Raw genomic sequence first — 12,683 nt, forward strand, 5'->3', positions numbered from 1 at the left:
TTCCTAACCTCAGCTGGAGTATGTTGGTTAAATTCGTCGATAGAAGTTCTTAAATTAAGGACTTATGAGCGATTGTGACATTTATTGGCAGTCATAGAATAGAATCATAGAATCTCTGCAGTGCAGAAGCAGGCTATTTGGCCCATCAACATTCTGAAGAGCAACCCACCCAGACCCACCACCAACCCTACCTTATCCCCATAACCCCGCATTTTCCATAGCCAATCCACTAAACCTGCACATCTTTAGGCTGTGGGAGGAAATTGGGGCACCTGGAGAAAATGCACGCAGACATAGGAAGAATGTACACACTCCACACAGAGAGTTTCCCAAGGGTAGAATCGAATGTAGGTCCTAGGCACTGTCAGGCAGAGGTGCTAACCACCGAGCTACCATGGTGCCCAGTCTTTGCTGGAGATATGGGTTGATAGTCAGTGAGATCAACTGTGAGGGTTCCTGCTCCCAAATGACATAAAGACCTCCAGGACTTACAGATCATGAAGTCAAAATCAGATTAGCTATGAAAGCAGTCTGAGAGATTGCCTCGTGCAATGATTCCATTCCTGTCATTAGAAAGGCAGGTAGCATCTCAATTTAACATTTTACCTGAAAAAGAATGTCACTGACACTTCAGCATTAGGCCTAACCAGTCCATGCTAGCATTTAAGCTCCATTCGAGCCTTTACTATCCTCCCTATTAACTACTTACATAAACCTCTGTCCCTGTTTGCCCTCATATTCATCTCACCTGCCTTTAAATATTCACCACAGTATTTGCCTCAACTATTTCCAAATTCTCACCACTTTCGAGATTAAGGCATTTCCTCAGAATTCTCTGTCTGATCTCTTGATGACTATCTTACATTGATGGCCACTAGTTCTGCTCTTCTCTTACTAGATAATATTTCCACGCTCGACCTACCACACTGAATCTTTACATAATTTTAAATGTCTCTTTCAGGATTCTCTTTTTCTGGAATAAAGAGACCGACGGATGTTCAATTTTTAACATGCGTAACCATGCATTTTTCGTATTATACTTTTAATGCTGTTTTCACTGTCTCCAGCATATCTACCACTTTTACAAAATAGCAACTGAAACCGTGCAGGGTCCTTAAAGTGTGATTTAACCAAGGTTCAATATAGACCTGGACAACACAGAAATAAATCCAAATGTCTGGAATTTTATTAACAAAAACAGCCTTGTTGTTCCGCATTGCTCCTTTTGTCATATGGGTATCAGATCCCTGTGTGCTAGATATTACCAGACAGAAAAAAATCTGCCACAAACCAGAGCAATTTTGTTTGAAAAAGCAATTTCATGATTTAATGCAGATTGATAACTCAGTGCAGTTTGTCCAGCTCAGATGAAAACAGGTTTAACACAAAAGCATTTCAGTCAGCATCAATCCACTATCTAAGAGTAGCTCTATTTGCGATAACTAAAAATGACTTATAGAAACCATTTAGAACCATTTCCTATTTTTATGAGGGCACATTAATTAATTTCATAGCAAACAAATTTCCCTCTTTGCAGGCTTGGACCTTTCTCAAAGCCCTACAAACAAATGCAATTAGTGGAAAGTGATTGATTTATCTACAGTGAATGGTACTGTACTCCAGCCCGTTTCCAACACAATGCTTTTTTTAAAAATCTTGCACAAGAACGCAGGGAAGCTTCTTTTGTGCCAAATATAATTTGCAGTTTACCTTCCACAATCCTTTATACTAGTGCTGCCGAGGGCAGGGTAGAAATTCCAGGCTCATAGTTTCCAATGTATTTATTCGATGTGAATAGCAAGGGCCAAGGTTAAGGTTAGTTTTGGAGGCATTCATTACCTTGATGTAATGGTGGTAAAGTGAATGCCACTATAAATTTGAATGCCATTGCTGCAAATTCATTTGTATTTGGCTCAATTATTCACCATTGGAGAGGCTTTTGGAGGGAATTTGTAATGTATCTAAAGTACAAAGTTCAATTTTATTTGAAACAGCTGGAAAGCAGTGACTGCACAAGAAAATAATGTTAGCCAATCATTAAAACAATTCTCTTCCAGTGCCTAAAGCCATGGTAGATAGAGACAAACTCTTTCACATCTTATCTGAGGACAGCTTTCTTTCAATTATCTCCCGAGCGCCTGCACTATTTTGAAGATGGTGAGTGGGATTCTTCCAGGCCAGAATTATCCCTCAGCCTACACTTAAGAAATGATCTGATATAATGCAGGAAATGTGGCAGTGAATTTATACACCACAAGATCCCTTAAACAACGATGTAATAGTGACTGGATAACCTGTCTGGTGATGTTGGTGGAAGAGCTAATTGGGTTTTGTAGCCTGATTACATGCTCATATCTCTGGAATAGGGTTTGAAACCATTAACTTCTGGTTTATAATGATCAGTGCTACCAATGAGATTATAGGCAATAGTTTATAGAATTGAAAGGCAGTAACGTGTCTATATTGAAACACTTGTAGGAGGGACAGTTCCCCAAAATGTAGCAAAGTCTGAAATCCAAATCCTTGTGTTTGTAAAACAAAATCAACCATGAAGTGAGGTCAGTCAGTTAAAACACAGTGTACAAATGATCATTGGAAGTGATGGTGTAACAAAAAAATCCTTTCCACTCTGCTTCCAAAAAGCAATGTTTAGCTATAATTAAATTTACTTTCTTTTAATTGGCATGTTTCTGAGAGATGCCCATTACTCGGGCGTTTGTTCTGTACAACAGGCTAAAAACAGCATTGTTCCATTAGAAAAGTAGACGCTGAGTGGCTGAAGAAGAGTACTGACAATTATTTATTCAACAGGCTTTAATTAGCAGCAAGTTTGTGAACACTTGGCTGCCTTCTGACAATGGTCGAGGAATGTAACAGCTTCAAGTGTGATTCAGTGCCAATGAGTTTTTGCTGTTTCTCTGATTGCCTCAGGAATGATATGTTCAAGTTGCTGAGGAACATAGCAAGCTCATGTCAAATAGACAAGGCTAGAGATTGGGACCAGAATTCCTGAATCACTCATTTGCACCAAATATGACAGTTTAATGTGAGCTTATCTTTTCAGCACATTCAATCCAATCTTGGTGTAACACATGACACAAATTGAATTTGTAAACACATTCCTCTTATTCCACACAGCCGACAACTCTTTCAATAGAAGCAAAATATTGGAGGCGCTGAAAATCTGAAACAAACACAGAAAAATGATGGAAAGTCTCAGCAGATTTGGCAGCCTCTGTGGAGACATAGACAGAAAAACATTTTGAGTTTAAATGACTCTTTGTCAGAACTCACAGCTCTACTTTTTGTTTCAGCCTTGACTGACTGCACTAAGCCAGTAGGTTGTGGGTTCAATTTGTACCCCAGAGGTGTTAGCACAGAATTGAGATTGACTATTGAGTACAGTATGGTCTGTAGTGTTGTCTTTTGCATCAGACAATAAAGTGAGGTCCCACCTGCTCTCCCAGGTGGAAGTCAAAGATCCCTTAACACGTTTTTGAAGGGGAAAAAATAGTCTTCCTTATGTCCCTGCTAATATGTAGCCATCAGCAAAACCTATATACAGTTTATACTGTGTAAGCTGAAAGTGCTGGAAATACCTAGCAGGTCAGGCAGCATCTGTGTATTGCGAAAGAGGGTTAGGGTGGTGCGGTGGCTCAGTGGCTAGCACTGCTGCCTCACAGCACTAGGGATCTGGGTTTGATTCCAACTTCGGGCAACTGTCTGTGTGGAGTTTGCACTTTCTCCCCGTGTCTGCATGGCTTTCCTCCAGGTGCTCTGGTTTCCTCCCACTGTCCAAAGGGTGGATTGGCCATGCTAAATTGCCTGTAGTGTCCAGGAATGTGCAGGCGAAGTGCGTTAGCCATGGGGAATGCTGGACTAAAGGGAAGGGGTGGGTATGGGTGAGATGATCTTCAGAGGGTCAGTGTGGACTCGATGGGCCAAATGGCCTGCTTCCACACTGTCGGGATTCTAGGGCTAATGGGCTGAATATTAAACAGAAGTCAGAATGCCTGATCTCGGGCATAGTCACTGGTGAACCTGCCTGCAATTGACAGGCTTGCCCAATGTCCATTTAATTGGCTTGTCCTCAATCCCTGATCCCCATCTGGTCTGAGAGGAGATTCCGCATCCAAGAGTTGTCAGCTAATTAAATGGACAGCTGTGGCATCACTGAATAAAGAGTGGTCAACCAACAGATACCACTTTAGCCCAACCATGATGCCCCCACATATTACCTGGTAACCTGACTTGGCACCACTCTCTCCCATTGCAGGGAAAAGCAATAGCCAGGAGAAGAGACATTTATTAAGGGCTTCAATTGGTCCATGGGCTAATGGAGCCACCACATTCCTGCCTGACCCATGGGTAAAAAACCCAGAGAGTTGAATGACAGCAGGCAAACAACAGGCATAGACAATTTTACATCCTTCCTTCCTGCCTGCTATTGTGCCCTGGGAGGGGGGACTATAAGATTCAGCCCATTGTTCCAGGTCTGTGGCCTTTTATTGGAAATTGAAATGTTTTTGGTTAATCCAAGAGCAGGAAAATGGGAATAGTACAAACAAAATAAAGGAAAGATTTGTTAGTGTGGAAGGTACCGCTGACTGAAACAACAACAGAATGATGGTGGAAGGCAAAATAGAATGGCTATTGAGAGAAAGAAAAGTTGCATCTAGAGGAAGTGTAAATACAATACAAATGAAAACTTATTGCTGCTTCTTGAGACTTTTGTTTTTTTCCTACATTTGCAACATTGACCCATTGAAGCTCTAGCAGTGTAGGACATCCTGAGATTGTGAAAGTTCATCCTGTGCTTCATTCGATATTCCTCAGTAGACCACAATCACATAGTTTACTGAAATTAATGAGCTTTTCTTAGTGGGATTTTTCTGGGCCTGAACACTAGACCCAACAGGCATGGGGTGAGTTTATTCATTACTGTCATCTCTCAAACATCTTTTTCTTTGGCCAGAGGTGTTTACTTATAATATCAGTTTCTGTAAGTTTATATTTCTGGCTGTTGGTCTTGCTTTTCTCACTGAAGTAACAATTAGAATAATTTAGTGTTTCATACTTAGCTACGTTTCAGGAACATTCTCCTTTAACCCTAAGGTAGCAAAGTTTCTTCTTCCATAAACATCTCCTCAAACTCATGACCCCACAGTACTTTTTCATGATGGTGGGGTGGGTCTATTCAGAGACCTAGCCAATTTTCACCCATGAAACATCACAAATGCAGATATCCATTACTGTATGTGAGACCTTGAGGGAATACCTTTACATGGGCTTCTCACTGAAGACATTACTTTAATCTTTGCACTAAAAACCACTTTGTGTGAATGCAATAGGAGATTGTGAGCCCTGTATGACTAATGATACCCTGTCATTCCCCACTCACCTCCCCACCCCATCTCCCCCCAGCTACCACCACCATACCATCCAAGGGAGTTACTATTGTATATAAGAGACATTTATTAAGGGTCATTTATTAAGAGTGAGTTGGAGGCTCATCAGGTAATGAAGAGATCCCCTGTGAATCTAAACAAACTTTTGTTGCTTGCACTCACTGTAGGCCCAAAATCAAGACTGAGCTTCCATACATTTCCACACACCTCTTTATTTAAGGTCTTCATCTTCCAACATTACCTCCTGAGCCACAGCCCTACAGCTTAGTCATGTTGACCATGGTGCTGCACTGTCCTTCTGTTGATGACATTGTGGCTGTGACCATTGACCACCCCCAACACACACCCACCACCTTGCTGTAACACACGTCCTCCTAATGTACTAGTGTCTCTTCTCCACAGTTGCACCCCTTCACAATTATTGTCCTCTCTATATCACAGCGTGCTGCCTCATTCTTGCCTTTGTTGCTCTGTCCTGTGACTACAGGAGTTGGGAGATCATGTTGAGGTTGTACAGGACATTGGTGAGGCCCCTTCTGGAGTATTGTGTTCAGTTCTGGTTACCCTGTTATAGGTAGGATATTATTTAACTGGAAAGGGTTCAGAAGAGATTTACCAGGATGTTGCCACTTATAAAGGAACATTGTATAGGCTGGGACATTTCTCACTGGAGCATACGAAGTTGAGAGGCGACCATATAGAGGTTTATAAAATAATGAAGGATATGATATAGGTATGATTAATTATACATGTCTTTTCCAGAGATTAAAGGGCATATATTTAAGGTGGAAGGAAAGAGATTTAAAAAAGACATGACAGGAAAATATGTTTTAACAGAAGTTGGTTTGCATGTGGAACAAACTCCCCGAGGAAGTGGGGCTACAAAGTTTAAAAGACACTTAGATAAGTACATGGATAAGAAATGCTTGGAGGGATATAGACCAAGCACAGGCAGATAGGACTAGTTTAGTTTGAGATTACGGTCAGCATGGATTGGTTGGGCCGAACAGTCTGTTTCCATGCTGTATGACTCTATGACTTAAATGATTTCCCAGCCCACAACAGTGAGCGCTGATAACCCCTCTGTGACTTGGAGTAAGGTAAACACCCCGCACCCAGGACTGACTCTGTTCTCCCTCCTCTAACTGATTTGGATGAGTATATCCCTGATGATGAGAGACCAGTCCCCTGACCAGCTTACTGCGAATCCCCCAGAATGGTGGAAGTGGACCTGCTGGACTGACTCAGGCCTACTCCGCAACTGGAGTGATATGGAACCCCTGACCTTGACATCCTCGAGCAGCCAACTGACCGTGTCCAAATCCCTGGACTAATTGTGTAGGCTAGCCTTGTGCCAGGACCCCTGATTGAAGGCTTTCTTTCATGACTTAACCAATATACTCCCCTGACACCTTGGCCCACGGCCATTTCTTTGAAGTACAATGCAGTTGGTTTGCTGTGTACACTGTTGCAGGTGTGATATTGATGTAGCAAAGTGCCATGCAGCAACATGTTCATCCCCTTGTTCACAACCATGACCAGCTTCCTGGATTTGTGTATACACTAAACAGCAAAGCAGGACAGAGTACTGTGAGCCTTTAAACTCTGAAGAAAGCAGCAAATTGGAGAAAGGCAGAGGTGTCGTGAGCATCCAAGTAGGTGCAAAGTAAGTGAGTCACCTGCTCTTATGCACAAAATGGTTGTCTGTCTTTTTATTCATTCACAGGATGTGGGTCTTGCTGGCCAGACCAACATTTATTGCCCATTACTAATTACCTTCAGGGCAGTTGAGAGTAAACTAAGTTGCTGTGGGTTTGGGTGTAGGCCAGATCAAATAGGGATGTCAGTTTCCTTACTTGAAGAACATTAGTGAAGCAGATGGGTTTTCCCCAACAACAGCTTCGTGGTTATCATTAGATTCTTAATTCCAGATTTTTGTTTAATTGAAGCTTCACATTCCGCCATGGTGGGATTTAAATCCAGGGCCCCAGAACATTTCCTGGGCCTCTGAATTAATAAACTAGTGATAATACCACTAGGCATACATCTCCACAATGTTGCATGCAACTGCTCTGGTAGCAGCATTGCAATAAAAGGTGCCAATATGCTCCAAAACACCTTATTGAAGTGAAGAATTGTACTGTAGAAGGGTTGGAGATGTGTTAGGAGGATTGCTGTGGGCTCTGTGTCTGAGGCTATGTCCACGGACAAGGGTCGCTGTCCCTAGAGTGCAACCTGAAATGTGAGGGAATGGTGCCCAAGCTGGTATTCAAGAGGAGCAAGTGCTAAGCTAAGGTCACCAGGTACTCCCTTTGACTCCCTGGCTCGTTTCAATCTGGTGCATTCTGGAAAATGGGAATAAGTACAAATGAGACAATGTCATGTAAATACAAACAAATTGGTCTTTCACTGCTCACTAGTGAGATTCTCCTCTCACCATTCCAAACTTGGTTGAAGAATCATAATTTCTTTCTCAATGTTGAGAATCTAACTTTTGCTGATCACACCACATTCTCACAACTGGCTCGCCATTGGCCAAGTGGCTGAAAAACTAAGAAGGTTCCGTTCTATTGTCCAACACCCTTTCAGGCAGAATGTTCTACATCATAAAAACACTATTCAATATGAGTCCCCTCATTCCCATCCCACTTCACTCCACCCCTGCCCAACACTGCTGTTTTTTCCATTTATCTTATTCTTTTATTCCCAACTCTCCACCAATAGTAGTAACAAAGAGTGATGAGGGCAGAGAGGTGGACATGAACTATATGGGCTTCAGGGTTGCAGTCAACAAAGTTCCTCATAGTAAACTGGTTAGCAAGGTTTGATCACTTGGAATACAGGGACAGCTAACCATTTGGATAGAGCTGGCTTAAAGGTAAAAGATAGAGGGTAGTGGTGGAGGGTTGCTTTCCAAACTGGACTTCAGTGCTGAGTCCACTGGTTTTCATCATTTAAATAAATGATGTGAACATAGGAGTATGGTTAGTAAGTTTGCAGATGACACCAAGTTTGGAGGTATTGGACAGTGAAGTTGATTACCTCAGACTACAATGGGACCTTGATCAGATGGGCCAAGGATTGGTAGATGGAGCTGAATTTAGATAAACGTAAGGTGCTCCATATTGGAAAGGCAAATCAGGGCGGGACTTGTACACTTAATGGTAAGATCCTGGGGAGTGTTGCTGAACAAAGAAACCGTGGAGAGTAGGTACATAGTTACTTGAAAGAAGAGTCCCAGGAAAACAGGACAGTGAAGATCATGGGCCTCCTGCAGTGCCACAATGATGCCACCCGAAGGTTGCAGGAACAGCAACTCCTATTCCGCCTGGGAACCCTGCAGCCCAATGGTATCAATGTGGACTTCACCAGTTTCAAAATCTCCCCTTCCCCCACTGCATCCCTAAACCAGCCCAGTTCGTCCCCTCCCCCCACTGCACCACACAACCAGCCCAGCTCTTCCCCCCCACCCACTGCACCACACAACCAGTCCAACCTGTCTCTGCCTCCCTAACCTGTTCTTCCTCTCACCCATCCCTTCCTCCCACCCCAAGCCGCACCCCCAGCTACCTACTAACCTCATCCCACCTCCTTGACCTGTCCGTCTTCCCTGGACTGACCTATCCCCTCCCTACCTCACCACCTATACTCTCTCCACCTATCTTCTTTTCTCTCCATCTTCGGTCCACCTCCCCCCTCTCCCTATTTATTCCAGAACCCTCACCCCATCCCCCTCTCTGATGAAGGGTCGAGGCCCGAAACGTCAGCTTTTGTGCTCCTGAGATGCTGCTCGACCTGCTGTGTTCATCTAGCCTCACATTTTATTAACAGTGAAGAACGTGTTTGGTATGCTTGCCTTTGTTGGTCAGTGCATTGAGTAAAGGAGTGGGGATGTTACATTGCGGCTATACAGGCTGTTGGTTAGGCCACTTTTAGAACATTGCATTCATTTCTGGTCTCGTTGCTATAGGATGTTGTGAAACTTGAAAGGGTTCAGAAAAAATTTACAAAGGATGTTGCCAGGTTGGAGGGTTTGAGCTATAGGGAGAGGCTGAATAGGCTGGGGCTATTTTCCCTTGAGCATCAGAGGCTGAAGAGTGAGCTTATAGAGTTTTATAAAATCATGAGGGGCATGGATAGGGGCGAATAGACAAGGTCTTTTCCCTGGGATGGGGGGAACTCCAAAACTACATGATATAGGGTTAAGGTGAGAGGGGAAAGATTTAAAATGGATCTAAGGGGCAACCTTTTCACACAGAGGGTGGTGCATGTATGAAATGAACTCCCAGAGGAAGAAGCTGGTACAATTACAACATTTAAAAGGCATCTGGATGGGCACATGAGTAGGAAGGGTTTAGAGGGATATGGACCAAATGCTGGTAAAGGGGACTAGATTAATTCAGGGTATCTAATTGGCATGGGCAAGTTGGACCAAAGGCTCTGTTTCCATGTTGTGCAGCTGTATGACTATGACCAGTGGAAAGAGTGTGTTGAATTTTTCCAAAGGTCGGGGGGGGGGGGGGGGGGGGAGGAGATTTTGGAGCATTTGCTCTGAGAGCTCTAACAAGTTACCTCATGAAATGCTGTGCTGCCTAACTCATTCTTGATGTATCACCACAGCACCACACTCGATTCTGAGACCTCTCAGGATTTGTTACCATAGTCAAAATTATATTGAGTAGCCAACTGTGCACCAGGTCAATCAGTCAGCTATGATGAGTTCTTCACTGTGCACATAGTTGGATGGAAACAAAGAAGAAATGCTTCTGAGGCCAAATAGGTGGCATTGGTGATACTTCATTGCAAATAGAAGCTCACATTCATAAATGTATTGCCACTTTTTATAATTACAGGATTCAAGCTATCCATCCTCAGTGTATACTATGTTTAAACCCTGTCTGAGGGAGTGCTGCACTTTTCCATCACCATGTGTAGAGCAACCTCTTGTCTTTGTTCAGTACAGTCTACTTGCTAAAGCCTCCCAGAATGACTTGGAACGACAGTCCTAACCAATGAGTGACCATAACCCTGACTGATCTCTATGCAGCTTCCTGAATGAGTAATTATTGATCTCCTGTCTGAACGTGCAAAACTTATCATTGGCTCTTCCTTAGACTGTAATGATACTGAATCCCTGACTTTGACGACCCCAAGTACCTGATTGATCATGTGAAAGCTCCTGGACTGATAGCCCACATTGCCTTTGACTTGCTGTAGAAGAATAGGCAAAAATTAGATGTTAACACATGAAAATGAGCATCTCACTGTTCACCAACAAGATTCTAGTCTCACCGTTCAAACCTTGGAGTGCAGTATTTTAACTTTCTTTCTGGATGGGGAGAAACTTATTTTTCCAATCTCACCATACTATCCCAACTAACCCATCGTTGCCCGTGTCATTCATGGGTTAGAAAAATTTGTCCCCGTTTCTGTCTTTTGCATTTGCTTGTGGTAACTTATTTTCCCCACCTGCAGTCCTCAAACCTTTATTTTACAAATTACCACATTAATGTCACAAAGGCAAAGTGATCTAAACTGACCAGGATCTTGTGTGTTTTGGTTTATCTTATAACCCTTGCTTAAATTATGCAACAGTTTCTATGTTATTTCAGTGTACTCATAAATATATCAAGGCTAACCTGCTCATTGATTAACACTGTAGAATTTGAATGGAACATGAAATAACATCCTTGCAATTGTATTTTGCTTGTTTTTTTCAAAGATTGAGGCAAATTGATCCATTTTTTACTGTGGTCTCTTTCTCCCTTTCATAAAATTCTTCCTACCAAAGTAGATAGTGTCATATTTTCCCACAGAATATTATATCTGCTAATTGTTTATCCCCTCTCCTACCCTACCCACATCCCTTTGCAGACTCTTACAGCTGGTCCCTTCATCCAATTCACTACTATAGATTGTAAATACTTGTGGCCCTATCAGTGGCACTCCCTTCGCTACAGTTTGCCACTTCAAAAATGACAAATTTGTCCTGATTTTCTGTTACCTATTAGTCAGCCAACGATATCTCAATACAATTATATCTTCTCCAACACTACCTTATGGTGTAACATAGAAATTTCTGTACATTTTATTGAATGCTTTTTGGAAATCCAAATAGATTCCTTCTACTGACTTTCTTTTATCCATCCTGCTTGTTACATCTCAAAAGAACTCTAATAAAACTGTCAAACACAATTTCCCTTTCTCGAAACCATTTTGACTGCATTAAGATCTTTTAAAATTCCTGCTACTACCTCCTTAAAGAAGGATTGTACTATTTTCCCAATGTTAGACTAGACAGCCTAGTTTCCTCATTTTGGTCTCCCTCCTTTCTTGAATAGTGTTATTACATTTGGATTTTCCAATCTATTGAGGCCTCTGAGGAATCCAGCAAATATTGAAAGCTTACAACCAATGTATCCACTATCTTTGCAGCCACTTTCTTTAAGATCCACTTCCTTTAAGATCCTATGATGTAGATGTGAAACAAGATTACTTTAGAGGGAGTGCAACAAAGGTTCAGCAGACTGATTGCAAGGATAGTGAGATTTTTAATGTGGAGAGATGTGGTAGAACTCACCTCTTTGCCGCTCATACTTCCATACAAATCTCACTGAAACATTTTAAGCGGCTTGACAGGGCAAATGCAAATTTTCATTAGCTGGGAGGACCAGGCCATAGCTTCAGAATAAAGGGGCAGGCAATTTATCACTGAGATGATGGGCATTTGTTAAACAGCTGTGAATTTTTGGAAGTCTGGAAGCAACGGAGTTGTGGATGCTCAGTCATTAGCATATTCAAGGCAGAGATTGATAAACGTAAAAGACCTGGGAATTCTTTGAGAAGGTTGTGTTGAGAAATAAAAGTAGCTTCTTATAGGATAGTGGAGTATACTCAAAGGGCTGAATTATCTATTGTTCGTTTCTGACAGAAAAGGTTGACAAAAGTATAAAGACTGAACAGAACGGCTAAGGAATTGGTAACTACCATGTCTTATCTGGGGATTCATCTACAAAATGTTTAAAGCTTTGGGAAAACTGGCCTGAATCTTGCTGACAAAGTGCAGTCACACGGGGACCAACTTGTGACAAGTAACAACTCATATGATTGGAAAGATGCAATTATTTCATTAGAGGTCATAGACAACAGAATGTGAAGCCTGCTATAACTCCAATTAGACATTTGAATCCTCAGCCTTGTTTGTGATTTGTTGTGACAGAGTTGGTTTGTGCTGAAAACACTTAACTATGATTTCTTCTGAGAGAAAGGAAATAA

This window comes from Stegostoma tigrinum, chromosome 9, assembly GCF_030684315.1.
Source record: "Stegostoma tigrinum isolate sSteTig4 chromosome 9, sSteTig4.hap1, whole genome shotgun sequence".
Classification (NCBI taxonomy): Eukaryota; Metazoa; Chordata; class Chondrichthyes; order Orectolobiformes; family Stegostomatidae; genus Stegostoma; species Stegostoma tigrinum.